The sequence below is a fragment of the Marmota marmota genome, unplaced genomic scaffold, assembly GCF_001458135.2.
Source record: "Marmota marmota marmota unplaced genomic scaffold, marMar, whole genome shotgun sequence".
Taxonomy (NCBI): Eukaryota; Metazoa; Chordata; class Mammalia; order Rodentia; family Sciuridae; genus Marmota; species Marmota marmota.
Genome location: NW_025999897.1, coordinates 3,956,888 through 3,979,789, shown reverse-complemented (window position 1 = coordinate 3,979,789; position 22,902 = coordinate 3,956,888). Strand labels below are relative to the sequence as shown.

The 22,902-nt window shown below is 45.8% G+C and overlaps 1 protein-coding gene across 1 annotated transcript in view; it reads right to left on the bottom strand.

Moving 5' to 3' along the window:
- Axin2 (axin 2) overlaps positions 1-22,902 on the bottom strand; it is an 84,804-nt gene that overhangs the window by 53,628 nt on the left and 8,274 nt on the right. The gene's annotated exons all lie outside the window — the stretch shown is intronic.

Sequence of the window (22,902 nt, the reverse complement as noted above, 5' to 3'; positions counted from 1 at the left end):
AGGAGGGCTGGCGGGGCTGAGGTGTGCTGGCTGCAGCGTAGGTACTCTAGGAACCTCCGCCAGCCCCTAGCCTTCAGAAGGGACGGCCCAGGAATGCGGTCAGAGAGCCCTGCTGCAGTCTGCAGAGGGAGGCTATAGTCCTTGGTCAGCTGTTCAAGTGGTCGGTCCATTTCAAAGGCCTTTTGTTAAACTTCTAACAGCCAAAAGGACTGCCCGAAGCTGCCCTGGGAAGGCCTGGCAATTCCAGTGACCTGGAAGGCTATCAAGCTCCTCCAGCAGGGAAAATGGAGAGCTCTGCAATCAGTGCAATAAATCAGGGATGGGTCCCCAGGGGCCACAATGACCAAGAGGAGGTTCCCTCCGCCTCTGGGATTTATTGAAGGGTCACATGCAGGTGTGCCGAGCAGAAGGCGACAGGGAGGCTGGGAAGACACTGGGCAGGGAGTTGCCACTGCTGTCCATCGTCTCCAGGGCAGTTTTCTACTTGAACGTGGTCTTCTTCCTCCTTCCTCCTTCCCTCCAAGGTCTCTTCTGCTCGTCTAGCATTAGCCATGGGATTCAGAACTGTGCCGGCGGCTGTGATCTGCTGCTGCCAGTTAGTTCACTGGCGACTTTGGGCAAGTCCCCCCATCTGTTTGAAACACTGGCTTCTCATTTATGAGATAAAGCTGTTGGGTGTCACCAGGCCTGCTTCTCTCTGCTGGACCACGGGGCATCTCAGGAAGATGCAAGGAACATGGACAGGAAAGCCCCTGAGGGTTCAACCCTCCTCCCAATACTTCCTGTCCCAGGCAGCACAGGGTGTACTTGGGTCCTGTCCACAGGACCCCGCCTTCTCTGCAAAGCCTGAGCTGGGAGCATCAGTGAAGACCCAGGCCCGCTGTCATTAAGAAAGGAAGGGTTTCTCCCTGCCACAATCTACTGCTTCCTAAGTACCTTCACTTGATTTGAATTCTTGATTGCCATGGTAAAGGGGTGGGCTCCAGCGGGACCTTTGATCTTCTGGCCTTCCCCAAGGTTCTGGGGTCTGTGGTTTGGCAGAGAAGCCTGGGTTAGCAATGGCTACCATCCGCAGGGGGAAGAGCTCAGGCCCAGATTGCTGTCAGGTTCCCGGCCAGGCCGAGTGTTACCTGGCGCTTTGAAGCTCGTAATGACTCCAGACCAGCTTCTCAAGTCAGCGGCTACAAATGTTAATAAAATTAAAGCCACCTGAGAGTTCAGCTTGGCGATCCTTTGAAAGCAAGTCTGTGATGGGTTATTACCCTCAATTACCTAGTTGTCCACTCTCTTAGCTTGGGGTTAAACTCTTAACTCTTCCCTTTGAAGTCATTATCCTTTTATCTATGACTGGACCAAGGAATTTCAGGACAATAATCAATGGAAACTTCATAAGAATAGAAGAGCCGGGAGGGGAAAAGGTGTGAATATCCCTTTAACTGTTGGCCTATGGGGAGGAGGATGGGCAGAAAAGGCCCTGTGTCCCTAACTTGAGGAAGAGAAAAAGGGGAGCCGGATAACAAAACCACCCAGCCAGCAATTTTCAGACCTGAAAAATACAGAGAAAGGGATCACTTAGGGCCGATCAGAGGGGCAGCCCTCATCAAAGGGGTAGAGAAAGTAATGAAGCAAAAAGACACAATTAAAAAATGGGCTTAATTAGGGCTTTGATGTCTGACACGGTACACGACACTTAAAGGGGGAAGGGGACTGAGTCCTCATGCCAGGAAATGGCTTGTTAAAAAGAGCTGCCTCCAAAGAGGCTGGGACAGAGGGGAAATCTCCTCCCCGCTTCTCCCAAAGCAAACTCAGTCTCATGGAGATCCTCACTATCAGGAGGAAAAAAATCAACTCTTTTTTTCCTTTTCTTCCCCTTTCTTTTTGGCAAAAGTCTGGGTTCCAGGAGGCAGCAGCTCTTTCAGGATCGTTACGCTGCCTATCTTAAAAAGAGAGAGAAGGAAAAGAGTGAGAAGGAGCGTGTGTGTGTGTGCGTGCGTGCTAACAACGTTGGAAACGTGCGTTTCATTTCTCCTTTCCATTTAATCCCATTTGGGACGCTTGTCGACACAGAGAAGATGAAAATGCCAGAGGAAGAGCCCGTCTCTGCAGCTTCCCAGCCGCACTGGAAGGAGCAAGGAGAGATGTCTCAAGGAGCCGCACCTGCCCCTCCACGCAGCCCGCGCCTCCCGGCCTGACACCGCATCAGTAGGCCGCCAGCGAGGGCTGGAGAGGCACATTTCGCCCTTCGTACAGATCCCCCACTCCTTGTTAAAAAAAAAAAAAAAGAAAGAAAGAAAGAATAAAATAAAAGCTCCCTTTATTGTGTGCAACATCTGGAAAGCTCCCTTCTCCATCTGCCAGGCCCTGACAGTGCTTTCAACCACTGCGTCCTGGAGCTGGAGGAAGCTTGGGGAGGGCAGGGGGGTGGGGTCAGACAAACGGGGCTGCCCCCCTCCCCCTGCGAGGTGTGGGAGCTCTGAATCCCGAGCTCTTGGCCTGGGTTCTGGGACCTGGGCTTCCTGGTGCTTGAGTTTAAGGAAGCCCTTAACCACTGTGGACAAGCTGCCTCGAGACCCAGCGTTTGTGCTCAGGACTGGGCTGGGAATGAGCCTGTTGGGTTTTTATTTTCAAACCTCCCTGTCTTGGTTTTTATTCTTATTTATCTGTGCTCTCAGCCAGCACTCTGGAAAGTCGGGGGAAAGGGAGCAGGTTTTGAAAAGCAGAATGGTTTATGTGAAAAGATCAAAATGTTTCTCATACTTTCTCCAAAGGCCTAGGGCTCTTTTCTCCCAGGGACTGAACTTTCTCTCTCAGAGAGTAATCCTTTAAAGCCTCAGCCCTCATTTCTTTTAGGTCACTCTTCCATTTCTTGGATTTAAAGGAACCAGAGGGGTCACGGATGTAGGCATGTCATTCAAACTGAGCCATGGGGCTCTCGCCACCCTGCTTCTCGGGATGGGGGTTAGAGCTGAGCATGGGTGAGGCTTCCCGGCTGAGAGGGGCACATGCCCTGGCCCAGACAACAAGAAGCCACAGAAATGGAGTGTAGCTCAGGCGACCGTCAGGGGTGGCAGATGCCCTGGGCTGTGACTATTTCTACCTGACACATAGTTGTACACAGAACCGTACGTGAGCAAAAGGTGCTGAACGGCCTAGGAGGTTAGATGCATCTGCTCCCAATTAATGTCAAGGCTAAAGTTAGCTTAACACAAAACAAACTTCTTCGGATCAAGCGTAATTATTGTAGATACATAAAAGCTGCTTTATAATATGATTTGCGCAGACCCTGGAGGAACTTCTACTTGGACTGGAGGGTTTCATTTGCTTTCCTGTCAGAAGTACAACTGCTCAAACATTCAACTGTGAAGAAATGAAAGATTTAAAAAGCACTGTAAGCCTGAATCAGCCTGCATGTGGAATCATCGGAATTTCTCCTCACTCGGGGCTTTTCCATTTTATAATGGTTTTCTAATCTTTGCCCATTGGAGAGTAAGATGCTCAGGGATGTTTGTGGAAGGAGGGGAAACCATTATGAAAAGACTGGAGATTTTAGGGTTTTTCAAATGCCCTGGGTTATTCTAAATTACTTTTGAAAGTGTTTTAGTGTTTTCTCCTGGCAAAAGAAATATATGATATGAAGAATATTTTAAATTTTTGGTCCAGGAAATTCTCTTCCGGGTTCTGATATGTAATCATGCTGGACTGGTCGGGCAGTAAGCCATGTGGGGGCAGGGCTGACAGGTTGGGAATCCAGGAGGAGAACCACTAGATTCTCCTGTGGGGACCAGGACCAGCTCCATTCTTGAGCGTCACAACCCATGTTTCCCTCTGGGGCTCGTCCTGTGGTCCCTTTACCTCTTGGTGTTTGTTTACGAGACAAACATGGCTGCAGCTGAAGAAAATGGACGTTAATTCCCAAGTGAAGCTGAACCTGGACCTTCCTAGAGACTTCTCCCTGGAGGCTGCAAGCCAGAGAGGAGTCTTACTTCAGGCACCAAGTAAAAGGCTCTCCTTTCATGTTGATTTCAGGGAGGGAGGCTTCATGTCTGATGAGAGTGGGTGTCGGAAACAGGTTCCTGTTAAAGGTGGCTTTGCTGGAGGCACCCAAGGGCCCAAAGCCAGGGACATTCTTCTTAATAAGCCTTTGCCAGCTCCTGGCCTCAAAGCAGAAACAGGCCGCAGGTCAGCACTCAGGGCAGACGCCCTCCTTCGCTGGCGGCCCAGTTTCACACTGGGTGGCGGGGTGGGGAGGGGTGTAGGGGCATGTGTGAGGGGTGTGTGTGTGTGACGGGGGGAGCATTCTGCTGGCAGCAGGGGACACTCCAGAATGCTTTCGCTCTTTAGGAAAATGAACTGGAGATCCAAAGACTGTGGTACATCATCACACGTAACCATCCCAGTAAGCTGAGGTTCGAAGTCTTATCTGAGTAGCTTGTGACTCTACTTCACTCTGCCACGGGTTGTCTGCAGACCACTTTCCTGGGGCGAGTTCATCCCTCTATGCCTCAATTCCCTAGCCTGTAAGATGGGGAAACTCTCCTCTCAGAAGGGTTGAGGATTAGAGCTGGCTACTGTCTTTGGCACATTGTAGCAAGTTCTAAGTATACTCATTATTTTTCCAATAATTCTGTGAAAACAAAACAGGTGGGAGTGGATTTCACAGAGCCCCCAAGACTGTAGGCTCTTTTTATTTTATTTTTTTAGAGAATTTTAATATTTTTTAGTTTTCGGCGGACACAACATCTTTGTTTGTATGTGGTGCTGAGGATCGAACCTGGGCCGCACGCATGCCAGGCGAGCGGGCTACCACTTGAGCCACATCCCCAGCCCCAAGACTGCAGGCTCTTGAGAGTGGGAACTATATCTCACTTCATTTCCTCAGGCGGACCTGAGGATACCAATACATGGTCATGGTTGCTGTTATGGATCATTAAAGAATTGCTGTTGGCCACAAGAACAATTGTGGTGGAGGAACTGGAACTACAGGACCCTTTGCTTTGGAAAAGCATTATTTTATAGTGTTCTTAACAGAAACTTGAATAGTTTATCCAACAGAACTAAAAAACTGAGGGGGCCAGCTGAAGTCTACAATGTGCTAAACAGCGACACCCACTGGTTGATCATGGAAACGCAACCTGATTCTATGAGACATTGTCACAATTAACCCAAAGGAAGGGGAAGAGAAGGAAGTTCCGAGTTGGAGCATCCTATAATCAACAGCATAGGAAATAAAGGCAAAGGAGAGCCAAACACTACCTTCTCAACTTGCTGGCAGTATGTCATACCTGGATGACTAAGCACATGAATCTGATCCTCAGGAGTGGATCTGCGTGCCCTGCAGTTTTGATAATCTGCTTCCATCTGCCCTAGACTCTACTGTAAACTGGTAAAATGACCGATGAGGGCACCATCTCTCATGGTGATACGAGGAAAGCAGGATGCACCAAGAGGGATTCAAAACCATGGCTTAAGCCTGGGGACACAGCTGGTAGAGCGCTTGCCTAGCATGCATGAGGTCCTGGGTTGGATCCCCAGTACTGTAAAAAGCAAACAAAACCCAAAATAAAATCATGACTGTGTGGTATGTTCCTGCCACTAGGTTGAGCTAATCAGCCAGAGAGGCTCCCCTCCCCTACCAGGGGCAGTGATTCTGTTCTTGCAATAGGAGTCTGTTCTTGCAACCAGGAAAACAGGGTTCCCCTGTTTTCAATGCAGCTGTTCTAGAAAAAGCACTCTGCCTCTCTTTATTCTCCCACCTCAAATGCTCCAACTTCCTCCTTCCATTCTGGAGGTGCTCGGAGACAGTGGATGGCTTCCACTGAATCTTGGTGGAGCCCATGAGGTCAGCCATGGCTCTGTGGGGGACTGACTGTGCAGATAATTTGATGAGGCTGTCCCCTTGTGCCCCCCACCAGTCACAAGCATCTACTGTGAGTTGAGTGCTTTGCTGAGGACTGAAGCCCTACTAGAGTAGACTGAAGGGGCTCCTCTGGGGACACATCTGTTAACACTGGCTTGTGTCAGAGCTACCTAGCAGTTCAGCAATACTTCTTATCACACTTGTGGTGTGGCCTTAGCCAGGCCATTTAAATTCTGTCACCTAATTTCTTCTCTAGTAAAGTGAGGGGGTGGAGTAAATCATCCCCAAAGCCCCTTTTAGCAAAGACATCCTAGGTATCCAGTCCATGTGGAAAAAGACAAGGTAACTGGGCTGGGATTGTGGCTCAGCCTAGCACGGGCGGGACCCGGGTTCGATCCTCAGCACCACATAAAAATAAAGGCATTGTGTTGTGTCCAGCTATACCTAAAAAATAAATATTAAAAAAAAAGACAAGGCAATCGCCATCTTTGTATAACAGAGTGCTGCTGAAGGGTGGCAATCCATTCTCTCACTGTCTGACATAACCATGTTCTGCCACATCGTCTCCCCTCCACACGCAGATGCCTCCCCTATGAAAAGCCTGCTCCCCCTGCCCCCCAGTGCTCCTCTCCAGTGTTGGTGCCATCTACTTCTGGCAGGCTCCTTATTAGAACTGCCAAAGCACTAAGGCCTTGATGCCGTGCCTGTCCCCTGGCATGAAGGGAAACAAGCTGGATACATGACAGCCATCCACTGTCTCCGAGCACCTCCCGAAGGGAAGGAGGAAGTTGGAGCATTTGAGGTGGGAGAATAAAGAGAGGCAGAGTGCTTTTTCTAGAACAGCTGCATTGATGGTACAGTGGCAACTCTTCCCTGAAGTTCCTTGCCTTTGCAGGGCTTCGAATAGTCACCGGGTGTCACCTGATTGCTTGCCTAACATCTGGGGAGTTTCCTGGGAGCTGCTGGATGGCGTATATTCCCATATCTTTGGAGGAGATTATCAGGCATGAGCTTTAACATCTTGACATTTTTGTAATTATTATTTCGCTTCTCCATTGAAATGGAAATGTCTTCCCTCCTACCCTGTTTTACTGGAACTTTGCGTAGGGTAGGTCTTCTGTTGTTCAAAAAGAGAGAGACTGTTTGGAACAGTTTGAAATATCTTTAAAGGAACAGTCAAATCATCCATTCAACTAAATAGGAGTCAACTCCCCTAGAAATAACTTCCAAAAACTTCTTTGGAGTATGACATTTTCAAAGCAAAATTCTATTCTTTTTCAGAATACCACAAGCAATGCATTGAGTTCAGGGAATACTGCCTGCCAAACTTCAATTTTTATATTTAACCTTTCTTCTCCTTTTTCTAACATCTTGCAAAAACATGCTTGCAACTCTTCAAAAAACCTTTTCAGCTTGAAAGTTTGGGAAAAAGTCTTAACAGACAAAACCTTCAGTTCTTAACTTCCCTTCGTCTTCCCTGCCCCCCTCCTCCTGTTAAGGAGAAAATTTACCATTGCCTCTTCACCAAACAAGGCTAACTCCAACCAGCCTGGGGAAGGGCCAGGCATTCAGTACTGGCTGCTGACACTCACCGTCCACACCACGTGCAAGATGGCTCATCATTTCCCAGGGCATCTTTTAAAGCAAGAACTCAGGTTCTTAGTGCATTAAAAGTGAGAAATTGTGATCACGGTAGAAACAATCATCAAACAAACATCAGACACACCCCACTATGTATTCAGGAGAAATATGTCAAAGTTCTACCGAAGAAATTGAGAATACACCTATGAAGTGGAAGTAGTGGCTAGTCTATTAAAGAACTGGACTTTTTAAAAGGTATTGATAAGACACTTGTTAGAACAGGAACACTGGATTAGTGGTAGTGTTCTGGATATGATGTCCTTTGGGCCAGAAAAAAAAAATCATCTTGTTCTATTTTTCCTGGGGCCCAGCAAGGCAGTCTGAGCCCACAGCAGCCCCCTAATCTGATTTTCTTTTTCTCTAGCGTGTATTTTATTAACCCATTTTCTCATTTACCCATTCTGAATAGCTCAGTGGGTTGCATCCTTCTTAGGAAGTAAAAACCTCCTTGGAGATGCAGTGTCCGAGCAGAAATGCACACAAACCCCCAGCCCCAGTGCAGGGAAGAAAAGCCCTTCTGTAATCCTGTCTGGTGAATCCACACATTGTGTCCCGCCCACCGGGAATGCGCAGGCCCTGTGAATACTGGCCGTGAAGGAATGCAGCTCTCACAGGCCAGCGGCTGCAAGGTGATTAGTATCCAGGTGGAGATGAAAAGTCGTCCTCGAATCAGGGCAAAGGCTTCCCACAAATCTGCCACCTGGCAGCAGTCTACTGTCCTCAAACTCCATGGCCCAGAGGGGATGGTCTCTGGAGGCGTGCCAGTGCAGCACACATGTATCATAGAGTCTGTGTCACAGGAGAGCAGCCCTGGGTTTGGAACCAGCCAGGGGACTACCATCTTGACTTAGCCAGCCTGAATAGCAGCTTTTCTTCTCAGAGCCAGTGTATGGAGGTAGTCCTGAGCAAGTGATTATATTGTCCATGGAAGTCGTGAAGAATTCCATAATAATGCTCAAATATTGCCCCTTGGAATAAAGATGTAGACATAATCTCCCTATCCCAAAAGTGGAGTCTTAAGGTAGGAGGTAGTTATATCCCCCCCACCCCCACCACCCATTTCTCATTCCAACTTCTGGAAAAGTCTATCCTATGTTCTCTGCAAAACTGCAAAAGGTGGAGGTTGGTGAAAGCCTCTGTAAGTGAGATAACTCCATCCCATCTAGCAGACAAAGGACCTATATATATGCCCAGTCTGCTCCAGGTGCTGGTGACTCAAGTGCAACAGCGTTCCTTTCTGGGGGAATGCAAATTAAACCCACAGCAGACTGACCCTATGCATCCACCAGAATGGCTTAAATTTTTAAAAACTGATGAAACCACGTGTTGACGAGGACACCGAACGATGGAGACTCACAATACATTGTTGTACAGGAGTGTAAACTGGTTCAACCACTTTAGAAAACTGTGAAGATCTATTAAAGCTAAACACATGTCTGTCACACATCCCAGTAATTCTATTTCTGGTATCTATCCAGGGGAAATGATTGCAGGCCTTCACTAAAAGATACATGTGATATTCAAACTAGCCCCAAATACCCATCAGTGGGTGAATGAAATACAATGAAATACTACGGAGCAATAAGAAGGAATTAACTATTAGTATAAACAATAACACAGGTAAAATGCACAGATGTCAGGGTGAAGAAAAGAAACCAGGTACAAGAGGCTATAGTTCCGTTTATATGAGGCAGAAAAATCAACTTTGGTGATAGAGTCAGATTAGTGATTACCCCTGGTGGTGGGCACTGACTGAGAGGAGCACAGGAGAACCTTCTAGATGGCAGACATGTTTTATCTTAATCCGGTGATGCAGACATAGATAGATATGTGTAAAAAATAGACTTAAGCTGTGCCCCTAAAACTGGTGCTCTCTGCCGCATGAAATCATGTCTTAAAACACTAAGCAAATGAAGAAGTTTCCCCCAAACATATACTTTAACTTTTCTTAAGCATTTCCTTGGTGACCATTAATTCTTCAGTACAAAACTATGTCTTACCCTAGCAAATATCTATTAGTTAAAAAAAATAGACACAGGACTAAAATTGCATAGAGCTGAATCAACACACACCCACACCACATCCCCGGCCAAGCTGCAGCAGCAGCCAGGCAGACAGGGAGGAGAACGGGGGTTGAGAGTGTCCACAGCCTTAAAGGACACTGCCATCTGCTCTTTCCAGCAACTCAGCTGATAAGCTGCCTCTGGTCCCCAGTGTTTCTTATTAGAAGTCGCCATTCATTCTTAACATTATTTCCTTGCTTATGTCTTTTTCCTCTGGTAGCTTTCAAGATTTTCTCCTTATGTCTGGTTTTCAGCAGTCTGTGATGTCCCTTGGTGTGGTTTTCTTGGTAAAATTTATTATCCTGCTTTGGATGTACTGAACTTCTTGGATCTGTAAATTAGCACTTTTCATGAGATTTAGTGAAATTCCAGCCATTATGTCCTCCAACATCTTCTCAGCCTCATCCTCTCTCCTGTCCATCTTGGATTCTAATTACACCAATGTTATTGCTCTGGAAATAATGGGGGCTCTCTCTGTGCATTTCTTGCAACATCCTTCCTCTTTTCCTCAAATTGGGTAATTTTCAATTTGACTGACCCTTCTTCACTATCTCCAATCTGCAACCCACCCAGTAAAATTTTCATGTTCGATGTACTTTTTGGTCCTAGAATTTCTTTTCTAAAACTTCAACTTTGCTTTTCCAATTCTCTGTTTTTAAATTCATTATGAACACATTTTCCTTTAAGTCCTTGAACATATTTATAAGTTTCCTTCCAGTCTATGTCTTCTAATTTGAACATCTAAATCCTAGTGGGATTGGTTTCTTATGATTGTTTTTACTTTTGACTAAGATCATATTTTCTCTTCCCTTTACATCCAGTGTTTGTTTTGATTGTTTAGTAGACTTTTTTTTTCCTTTTTCTGGAGCTGAGGATCAAACCCAGGGCCTTGTACATGCTAAGCATGTGTTCCACCACTGAGCTACACCCCGCATCTAGACATTGTATTTTTAAAGCTATGGAGTCTTCCTTTGAAGATTATAGTTATTTTTTTCCCTCAAGGCAGTTAACTTGATGGGACTCAAAATCTAGACTATTTTTCTTGGGGATAGCAGCAGCTAAAATATCTGTTTTGTTCTGTCTTCTGAAGCTCCTTGGGTCTCTCCAAGCAAGGACAGTTCAGGGATTATCCAAGAATTTTAGAGAAATTCATTATGCAGTTTTTAGAGATCCCCATCTTTTTGCTTCCTCTTTTCTGGATTTCCCTTTCAATTCCCAGTCCTCCTGGCAGCCTCGATTCTGTAGCTTTCTGCTTGAGTTCTAATTTCCCCATGACATGCCAACTGGAGACCAACCTCAGGGAGAAAACTATATAAATATGGCTCTCAATATAGTTCCTTTCTTTCAAAAATTGTATACCCTCCAGTTCAGCCAGTCTCCAGTGCCTCCAATTGTTTTTTTTCTTTTTCTTTAATGACTTAACAAAGATAAACTTGATAAACTTTATTTTTTATCTGTTAGAGGGTTAGTTCAATATAAGCCACTTTACCATTATTGAAATTGGGACTTGACACAGTCTTTTTCTCCTAATTTTTTATATAATGACTATCTTTTCTTTCTTTTTTCTTTTTCTTTTTGTCCAAAAGAATAAAGAAAACTGTGGTGTGAAGACTCTTCTTATGCCTTAGAGTGTCTGGGTCTATGTGCATATGTAGAGGTGGTGGCAGGGAAATAGCATCCCCTAGAGATGGCGAGGTTCATTGCTGTTTGAAGTTTTCCTAATCATCCTGGGGACAGGACATTGGGTTAACTAATGGGATTGTCCATGGCAGGACCAAGAGAGCTTCTTGCATAAAATAAAAGATCAGCAAATGTTGGCCTGACCTGAATTCCAGTTCACGTCCCTGCTCTCAAAGAGCTCACAAAACAATGACATTCTCATAAAACAACAACAACAACAATAACAATGACATCTCATCCAGAAACACAACCACCTATGCCAAAGGATTCAGCCCCAGTTGGAAAGAGCTGTGTGGTAGGGAAGGGTAGGCATTAAAACCCACATCGAATCTTAGATCCATTGCTAACTGGCTATGTGATATTGGGTAAGTCTCTTTCTGCAATTTGGACTCAGTTTCCCCATCTTCAAGCAGCTGATGGCTTGGTCCTATGACCCAAATCCCCTGCCGTGGTCAGAAGCTCCATCACAGTGGGGAACATGAATGTGCTGCAGTTTACAGAGAACGCAAGGCTTCTTGCAACACTTCCACCTGGGGCCCTGAATTAAGCTCGGAGCTGTAGAGTGACCTTTGGCTGGAGTCAGCTCCCCTTCACACAAGGTCCTGGCCAAGGAAATTCCAGGTGGTCAGCTTCAGGGGGCTTGAGATCCTCTGGGAAGGGAGCCTCTGTTTTCTCTGATGCATGTTCATGAGGAGGAGTGGCCATCACTGGTCAGAGTGATAAGGGGTTGGCAGAGTGTCTGACCTTTTCTGAAGGTCTGATCCCTGCAGGATTTCTGGTAGCAGAGGAGCAGTAGCAAAGATGTGAGGCCACAAACCACAGCTTATGGACTTCTGGGCACCTTACAAATGACCAGCATCAGGAGAGGCTAAGCAGTTACTTCAAAATGATCACCTGAAGGAGCTTCTGACTGCTCCCTCCAGCCCGTTCCACCACAGTCTTCCCATCTCCTTGAACGGCTGCTACCCGCTGTCGCCTGCTCAGGCCACCATTTTGGAGCTGTGCTTGACTTTCTCCCTCACATCCCACATCTACTCCATCAAGAAATCCCAGCCAGGAATCTGATCTCCAGCGTCTGTGCCTGAGCTGCACTTTCAAGTGCCCAGGTCAGACCCCTCCTAATAACAGTGGTGTGTTCATTTCCTTTTGTGCTGTATGACTCAACAAATCAGAAGGATGGCCATTTTAGTTGTCCACTAATTCAACTGATAAGATGAATTCACAGGACCATGGCTTCGGGTCAGACCCAGCTCAGCACGGCAATTTTCTACTTCTGTGGACTTGGGCAAATTCCCCTTCAGTGAGTTCACAATGACCACCTTAGGCCACCCATCCCAGCAGGCGTGTTCTGAGATGCCTCCGGCTGTGCTTCTCTGTCTGCAAATGCACCCTCCTCCACCTCCCACAGAAACACCAGAGCTTGGGGATGCTTGGCATTTTGTGGTCCCTTAGGATGAAATTCCTCAAACCCTGTCCTCATCGTATTTGTGGCCAGAGCCTCTTCATTTCCTGAAGGACCAGTCAGTGGGGATCCAACCTCATAGTGAGAGGGCTGCAGGGGAACCGACTCTTGCCAGCACTGGCCAACTCCAGAAGGACAAGGGCCACTTATTACAGGGAGGCACAATTCTTAGGTCACCCATGACAGATGTTGTCACTGAAGGGGAGGCAGTTGAATTGGCTACATATGGTAAAAATTTAATGCAACATTTGCTGCTTTTCAAAACAGACTTTTCAAATGAAACTTGAAAAGTCCCATTGATTTTCAATTAGAAAAATTCCGTCTTAACCTCCTGTCCCCTGGGGTCATTAGGAAGACACAATGAATTGGCGTGGTATAAAGGGGTCCTCCTTTAAATGAATTCAGTTATACAATGCTCCCTGGGATCTGGGAACAACTGATGGACCCTGAAGTACTTCACATCTTCACATCTGTGGCACCAGTGGAACTGCTGTTAGAACCAGGCCACTCAGAAAGTGTTGGGTTCAAATTCTGCCTGTTTTATGTTGTTCAGTAGATATGGCCAGGGATGAAGGCTGGGCTCTCAAGACTGGTTTGTACCGTTTCCCATCTGTGTAAATGACAGAAGAGGGGACTCCAGGCTTATTGTGAAGTAACCCTACCTCCTGATGACCTGCAACGGGCCTGGAAGCTGCTGGCCCTGAGATGATTTGCACATGAGGTTATCCTGGGGCATTTCATTTCAAGCAAATAAGAAAATGTACCATGTTGAATCTGTCTTCAGGAAAACAGCCGTGGCTCACACTGCCCAGGGGCCAGTGACATTCCCTCTGCCTCTCTCCTCGGTTGCTTCCAGCATCTCCAGATGGAAAGAGCCATCAGCAATGTGCAGGCCATTCCCTTTGTGTCTGAGCGTTGTGCAGTGGCCAGCTTTCATGATGGCCCCGAGTGAGGACACCTGCCTGGCCATCAGGGTCTGCTGGTTGCCCCACACCTTCTGCTCCCACGGCCCAAGATTAGCTTCTTATCTGCTTCCTCAGATTTTGTCACAGAATCTTGGAGTTACAAAGACCCAAGAGATAGGGATCAGGGGCTTACACAACACAGCCTCTCATCTCCCTACTGCTTCCCTGACACCAGTGCTGGGGACGTGCAGGAATGAGGAGCCACCACCTTGGAAGGGTATGGAGGGCCCACCTGGCACTGCTACGCTCACCCTGAAAATACCTACAAAGAAGTGAAATTCCAAAGAAAAGAATTTCCTTGCTCTGCTTCAGCAATGGCTGCCAGCGAAGGCAGTGGCTTCCACCCAGACTCTCTTCCTACGGCCCAGGGAGCACACCACGGCTGGGGCATAGAAAGGCATCGCTTATGCCCAAAGTCAAAAGCCATTTGGAAGTGATGCCAGGACTTCCCTCTTGCAATTTGCACCCCATTTCTTAAAACTCTTGCCCAAGAGAAGACTCTTGCACATACCACTGGTGGGGCTTCTGGCTGAGTGCAGTGTGCCTATAAAATGTCTTATCAGATGGTTTGTGAATGAAGCTTTGTTGCCATACAGCATATTTCCAAACAAACACTGTCTCCAGGGCCACTAAGGCCTAAGTCTCTCAGCCTTTCCATATCACAAAACACATAAAATACTTAAGAACTAGTAAATGGACATTGGCTCAAGAGCAACCATTGGGGAAAAAAAAAAAAAGGCGTGGCGCTTCTCACCACAATGTTTCACTAATATACTTAAGTGCTCCAGGGATGTGGGTGGCATTGAAGAGCAGCAGGTGGAGGATGTGGGCTTTGAAACCAAAAGCTTGGGTTCTAGACCTAATTTGGTAGTCACATAATTGATCTTTGATCTCACAAAGACTGCATACTTTAGAGAATCTCAGCTTCCTCAGGGGTGAATAATATCAGTGATGTGAGTTTAGCCAAACTGAGTTAGTGGATGGAACAACGTTTTTACACAGATAAAGTGACAGTCCAAAGAAAGGGGAGGTCCTCTGCCTCATCCTTAAAACAACCAGATATCATTTGTAACAAGGGGATCAATTTTGGAGAAAAAAAAAGGCCTTGGGTCAAATTAACAAGCTAAGGTTTTGTAAAAGAATAAAAGGAGAAAAGGTTTCTTTTAGTTGGTCACAAGGTCAGGAGAAGTCATGACAATGGGCTTGTGGGGTGGCCAGGAGCAGAAACTCCTGTCAGGCCCAGAGCAGAAGGGAGGCCCAGACCACACCCATCAGCCCCATCCCCTGGCAGCTCCAGGATCCCATCCTGCTCATGGGGATCTGCCTAGCTGAGTGACGAGAGGGGCCTGGGTGGGCTGGCTGTGACTGGTGCAGGGGCCACGGGGGAAGGAGGGTCCAGTCACGAGGGGCTGAGAGTGTGGAAGGAGATCTGACTTGATGCAGCAACTAGAGATGTCCTACACAACAGGAATATACGTCTAGGAGCAGCTCCAGGAGGTAGAATCCATTTATTTGCAACTCTAAAAACATTCATTGGAAGTCTACTGTGTGCCAATTCAAGTTTTGTATCTTTGTATTCCGGGAGCTCAAAGTCCAGCGAGGCACACACACTGACTCTCAACTCACAGTGCACGGAGAATTCTGAGACACGGACACAGCAGTATAGGAGTGGGGCAGAGGCACTTCGTCCTCATGAGATGAGTCCTGGTCAGCTGAGTCATCGTGAGGAAGAGGTGGCCATCAGCCAGCTGGTTGCCTAGAAAACGGAGCTCTGGACGAGGGGATGGCACGCCACAAGCCAGGAGTCAAGGGGCCACAAAGCCCAGCCAGGAAGCTTCAGGTCATGCAGCAAGGCAGGGGTGCATGTGGGGTGGGACAGCAGGGGTGGCTGTCGAGCCACACGCCTTCCCTGGGAAGCACTTGAGTTAGCACCTTCTAGGGGGCCAGGCTTTTTTGATACAAGGATGAGAACAACCCAATCCCTATCTGCAGTCTAGTGGGGGAGGACAGAAAGGCAAGGATAATATTGTGGTATAAGGATAATATGATAATAGGAGCATGTGCCCATCCCCTACCCAAGGGATCATGTAGGCAGAGTCTCAGATTGCAAAGGACACTGTGCGCTCTGACAGGAGAGTGGCCTTTATCTCTAGGAGCACTGGCAGGGAGCAGCGGGGTCAGAGTGGCTTTCCAGAAGATGGGCTGGAAGTGGTGGGGAGAATGGACGTGGCTTGGAGAGGCTGGTTGAGAAGCTATTGGGATAGAATCAACAGGCACTGACGGTGAAGGCGGAGAACAGAGTCAGGGAGCTGGGAGGCAGCAGAATTTGCAGAAGGTGGCAACTAAGTAGATGGAAGGATTGAGGGAGAAACAGGATTTAGTGTACCGTGGGCTTCAGATGTGGTGACTGGTAAAGAGGACAAGGTGAGTCCTAGATGTTTTGAATCCCTGTTGCTCATTGAATGCAAAGGTGGACATGTTTAAATGTCTGGGTCCAAGTGCAGGAGACAGACCTGAGCTGTGTCACAGGTGATGAGCAGGAGCAGGTGCCTCCACTACGTTCATCTGGGGAATGAGGTATGGACAAGCCAACATTAAGAGGAAAGGAGAAGAGAAGCCCATAAAAGAGATTGGGAATGGCAGAGATGCAGAACGGGGACTAGACAAGGGAGAACAGTTCAAGAAAGTAGAGGGGAGAAAGCTGGGTGTGGTGGCACACGCCTGTAATCCCAGTGGCTCAGGAGGCTGAGGCAGGAGGATCACGAGTTCAAAGCCAGCCTCAGAAAAAGCGAGGTGCTAAGCAACTCAGTGAGACCCTGGCTCTAAATAAAATACAAAATAGGGCTGGGATGTGGCTCAGTGGTTGAGTGCCTCTGAGTTCAACCCTCAGTACCCCCCCACACACCCCCACCCAAAAAGAAAGTAGAAGGAAGACAGGCAAATGAGGAGAAATGGAGGCTGCCCTTTAGATTTGACAATGACGTAATTTAGCAAGAGCAATCTCAGTAGTTACTGGCATTGGAAACTAGTCTGTAGAGGGTTAGCACCTTTCTCAAAAAAGGTAAGAAAATACATGATTGAAGCAAGGAGAGCAGCCGTGGCCATGTCTGGAGGAAGGGTTCAGTGTGCACCCTTTTAAAGAATTATTGACAACTGGAGGAATCCCCCCTGTGGAAAGAGCTGGAGGCCATGTCATCTAGGAACTGCTAAAGGAAGAGGATTCTTCACTAGAGATGAATGTCAAGGGTGCACCTGACAGCAAATGCCAGTCACAAGGGAGGAGAATTAGCACCATTCTAGGTAGCCCTAAAGAGCAGAATTGCAACTAGTGGGTAGAAGTTATAGGAAGAACAAGTTGAAGTCATTTAAAAAAAAAAAAAGAAAAAAGCTTCAAACGAAGAGGAGCTTCGAACAATAAAATGGTTGTCTTGGGAGCTAACAACTTTACTTTGCACATGGTGATAAAGGGAATCATCCAGAAGCAGCTGGACTAGGATGCCATTGATCCATTCATTCAATGAAACACCCCTCCATCCAGGCATACAAGACAGAAGTAACTTGAAAGTCTCATGGTAACCTAGAGATTCTATGAGCCCCAAAAGTTTCTAATTAAAGGCACGTAAAGAGGGAAACCAATCTTCTGCAAGCTGTCAGCTGAAGCATGTCTGCTACTTGTTTTGTAAATAAAGTTTTATTGGAATGCATACACATTTGTTCTGTGACTGCTTTTGCACTATAATTGCAGAACTGGGTAGTTGTAAAAGAGATTGAATGGCCTAAAGCCAAAAATATTTACTATCTGGCCCTTTATAGGAAAATTTGCTGACCTCTGCTGTATATTCCTGAGACAAAATGGTTGAGCTTGCTAATGGAAAATGATCTCCCTGTACAAGCTACATAGCTTGTTGAGATTTCTCTAGCTTATCTTCTATTTAATATAAATCTTCAGGAACTTATGTTCAGAGCAGGGAGAAAAGAACCAAGCAGAAATTCAATCCTGGAGCTGTTTAACAAACCCAGCTACAGGTACCCATCTTATTAGGTACAAGCTGGGTCAATAGTGAAAACAGCGAAGGGATCCAGCAACCCCTCTGCCGATGAAGGAGCTTTCTAATCTACCCACACTTCAGTTAGATCTGATGGAATGGAGTTCTATCTAAAAAGAATATTTCTGCCAGGGGTGATGGTGCATGCCTATAATGCCAGCAAAGGAGGGGGCTGAAGCAGGAGGATTATAAGTTCGAGGCCAGCCTCAGCAATTTAGCAAGCCCCTGTCTAGAAATTTTAAAAATGAAGTAAAAAGAAAAGAATACTTCTTCCTTCTGTGCCTACTCAATGCCTAATAGTGAAGGGGCTAAAAGATCTTGCACCACAATCTAAAGTCAGTCCCCTTGACTATGGGCTCCTGGAGGGTGTGATGAACTGTGAGCCACTGCCTTTCTGACATGTTTTCTCTGTAACTACATTGGTGGCTTTAACCAGAGAACGGACTTCCTGGCCTCCCATGGTGTCCACTGCCGTCCTTGCTCCTTTACACTTGAGAAAACGGAGCTGAGCCTACAACTGCACCAGTGGGGTACCACTCGTGCAGTGGAACACACTGCTCTAGAAAGAGGACAGATGCCACATGTCCCCAAACCTGGAGCATGACTGCTACTCCCCCCTGAACTCTCAGGCTGGGAGGGAGCATGTCTTCTGGCTTATTTAGAACTCTCTTAGGAAGCACCGGGCTCCATACTACATACTGCAGGTATTTACATCCCACTTTATGTTTTTCTACTAGACTGTGACCTCCTGGGGCATGGGACTTGTGCCCAGTTCATTTATGGATCACTGCCTGACACACAGAGGGGATATCTTGAATACACACAGAATGAATCACTGCATCTTAAAATGCTAAGTGATGGCCCCCAGGTGAGGCCATACTGAAAGGAAGAAATGGGCGCCATATAGGGTTCAGCACTCCATATTTGGGCTAGGAGAAACTCTTTCCATCAGGTAGTCATGACTGTGCCCAGGTGTGTGACTGTCCCACTGGGCAACCCTAGGCACAGGCTCTGCATTCATGTCTGTGTGAAGAATCTTGCATGGAAAACTAAACAGGGATGGTATTCTTATGAAGGAAAGAAAGGGAAGGAGGGGCGTGAACACGGCAGGCTGAAGATGTTCCCTGCGCTGGTGAAGGAGAAGGTGAACAGTGGTAGCCTGAGCACACCAGGTGGGGGGAGGGATGGGGTAAGCCATGTGATGAGGAAGGTGCAGCTCCCATGGCCACATGAGGAAGGGCATCTGTTGGGTAGGTGGACTGATCTTGTCACTCAACTTCTGGACAGTGTGTGCTGCTTCTTAGGCAGCTCCCTCCTTGGAGTGGAACAAGGGTCCACTGATGACAGGTGTCCAGCCCCTCCTTGGTCATGGCTGTGAGGAATGGTGGTGTTACTTTCTGTAAAAATTTAAATATTTATTTTCCCTGTTATTGTGGACAGTTTATGCTCTTTCTTGCCTTGGATATTTTAAGCAATTTGAATGACACTCAAATCAGTCTCCTAAATCAATCATTCTTTACTCTGGAAAGCCTAGGGGAAGACACATGGGTCACTTGCTAAGCTAATCTTAGGAGAGGACTCCTCTAGAGGTGTTCTTGGAAAGTGCTTGATTCAGCAAGAGCTGTTTACTCTGGCTCCCCTACAGCTCTGCTCTTTCCACTCTTCTGGTTAAACCTTGAGTTATTAGGAGTAAAAGCTCTGCACGTTTGGTCTCTATAAAAGTTGGAAGAAGTGTATAAAACAATTCTCAGTCCCAAATTCCCTAAATAAAGACAAGTGATCCTTCTATAACCTAATTGGTTACCAAGCTAGCAATAAGTTAAATCATTCTTTTTTCCCCCCATAGGTATCTTGTTATAACTGGAGGTTCCATTTGTAAGAAACTGTTTGATAATATTAAAAATACCACAAGTGGCTTCAAAAATAAAAAAGCAAAGCAGACATTTTCTTACCTAAATACTCAGGAAATATATACAAAACCAACAATCGAATTAAAAACTAGGTCATGAATGTTCCTGTCTGAAGGTTTCCTTTATGGGCAGAGCTGGCTGAGTTTTCTAAAGATATGCGCCCAGTGATGTTGGACAGGAAATGGCATTTTTGCATCATCATTTTTTACTGCTCTGAGGGCCTTGGAACTATGTTCAAAATCAGAGTCATCTCTAGAAAACAGTTACTGTGGCCTTAATGTGCATGAATGCTCTAGAAATCCACTAGGTGGTAACTGCTGGTGGAGAAAAGAGTCCTTTGTCCCCCCTCCCCCTTTACTGACTTTTCTGCAAAACTCTTTGATGCTTCTGGAAAGGTTCTTAAATCTTTCTTTTGTCCTTTGACATCAAAACAGCAGGTTCATTTTTGGAAGTGATGAAACACTGCTTTGGTGGTGCTAAAAATCTCTTCATGTTCTTATGTGCTTAGCAGAGAATGGCTCTTTTGCCCAAACTACTGCTTGATTCTGAGGCATATGGAGATTCAGTCCCTCTGATTAGGTATCTACCACACTGTCAAAATTTTTTTTCTACTTCATAAATGAGCCTACCACATTCTCTTCTAATAAAGGAATTGGCTCTTCAGAAGCTTCAAATATTTTTTACTAAATGCTTATTTAGCTGTTGGTCTGTAGGGGTCTTATTCAGGTTAAGAAAAGACCTTAAAATAGCAATACGAAGTGGGGCACAGTGGTGCACACCTATAAACCCAGACACTTGGGTGGTCAAGGCAGGAGAATCTCAAGGTTAAGGCCAGCCTTGGAAACTTAGTGAGACTCTCAAACAAAAATAAAAAAGGGGCAAGCGGGTAGCTCAGTGATAGGATGCTCCTGGGTTCAATCCTCAGTAGCACAAAAACAAAACAAAACAAAACAACAACAAAGCAAAAGGAAGCAAGATAAGCTGTTGGGTATGAAGGGTGGGTCTCAGCATCAGCCAGGTGACTTTGACATGGCCCTTTCAAGATGCCTGAATGATGCCTATGCTAGAATGCCTACATGTTACTGATTTGATAATGCCTGATTTGATAATGCCTTGGTCATGATTTCTTGTCCATTTATCTGGATGGTGGAAATAAGTCAGACAGAGTTTAAGTGGCTAGCATAAAAGCCAATTTAACCAAAGTACTAGCCATAGAATCTGGTTATCAGTACAAGCTCTTGCCCTAAATCAAGCCTCACGAGCTATACTTTCACAATAAAAGATTTAATAACTTGCCTGAAGACACAGTAGAATTTATTCTTTCTCTTCTCCATGGTCACAAGGCATAAAGTAAGATCCCACTACCCTTTGGGGTATAATCACTTTGTTAATACAGATAAAACCATTATGATCAAGCAGGAATTACAGTATAGTCTAAGTATGTAAAATGGAATTATTTAAATTATATTACAGTAAAGCTAATGTGAAATAAGATTCCACCTAATTTTGGCCCAAACACTCCCTTCAGAGGAAGATGAATGTGACTTTCGGTTTTACACAGATTTCTAGGAACAACACTCAGGACTTCTCCACAATAGCATGGTTTTTGTGGGTTGGGATCTTCTTCATTTGATCCTGAAGTGCCTGGGAGAAGAGCACAGCCCCTGAGCATTAGTGGTAGGTATTCTGAACTCAAGCTCATAATCACCCATGGCACTTCTCACTTGCTTTGAGTCCATGCCATCTGGGGTGGCACCACTTCTAGGACACCAGGTGCAAAAAAAGTCCCAATTCATGTCTAGAGCCCTCTCACTGTCTGATCTCTGCAAGGGGCTAGTGAATACTGACAGGGTTTAAAGCTACAGTGGGGCTCCACTTCTCTTTTCGCAGTTGGAAGGTGTACATTCTGTTATTGAGATAAGAAAGAAACCCAGAGCTGGCCTGCTGGTGGCACGTGCCCTCGGCTCCGGGCACGTGTACTCACCCCTGTCGTCTCTGTGGACGTTCCCAGTAGAGACTCCGACCCTCAGCACTGTCGGGAAGCCATTTTCTGCTCAGAGAAAGTCAATGCGATCCTCCCTATAGCTTACAGGTACCAGAAAAAGTCAGGTCCTTTGCCACTTCTTTGGAGGACAGGCAACAAAAGAAAACATTTTTTGATTTTACCACCTGCCCTACTCAGAAATTACAAAATGCCCAAGTGTCCTATTTTCAGTGTTACTAGGAGGAAAAAAGCCATTATGTCTCTTTCTTCCTCCAAAATGAACCCGAAATCTAAGCTATTTGATAAAATTACAAAGTCTTGCCTTACTTCCTTGCTAAATCTGTTAACTTTTAGTGTTGACATGAAGGTCATTTTGGTGTTAAACTATGAAAAAAACAAGGAAAGGGGGCTGGGGTTGTGGCTTAGCAGTAGAGCGATCGCCTAGCACATGCGCAGCCCTGGGTTCCATCCTCAGCACCACATAAAAATGAATAAACTTTTTAAAATAGGAATTGTGTCGAACTACAACTAAAAATAAATATTAAAAAAAGAAAATATTTAAAAAAGGAAGAAAGCAAAAAACAAGGAAAGGAAGACATTGTGGTAAGCATTTACAAAATTAATTAAATAAATTTAGGGTATCAAAATACTGTTGGGCATGGTGGCACACACCTGTAATCCTAGAGGCTGGGATTAGAAGGCTGAGGCAGGAGAATCACAAGTTCAAAACCAGCCTCAGCAACTTGGCAAGGCCCTGAGCAACTTAGTGAGACCTTGTCTCAAAATAAAATATCTAAAAGGGCTGGGGATGTGGATTAGTGGTTAAGTGCCCCTGGGTTCAGTTCCTGGTACCAAAAATCAGTCAGTCAATCAACCCATCCATCCACCCATCCATTGATCCATCCCAGAATACTTTTGGGTCAGTAAGCAAGACACTCTACCTATGTCTTCAGAATTTTAATAAGTTGAATTTCCATTTGTGTTAATGTCCATTTTTAAAGTTATTTCATCTTTTGGTGTTCAATCCTAAAGCCCTCATATTGTCCCTTACATTACTATGTCTTAATGAAATCTTTTCTACCCCTGAAATGTGCTCATGATCATTTGTCTGGGTTCACTACTGGTTTTTGGTTTTGCTTTGTATTTAAAAGGGGGTACTAGGCATGAAAGAGTATAATTTTGTGATTAAATTGTACTAACTCAGGTTAAATTCTACCCAAATATCTTAAAGTGAATATTTTGTTGTAAGAATAAAGATGCCCGGGAACCAGATAATTCTAAAATTTCTTATCAG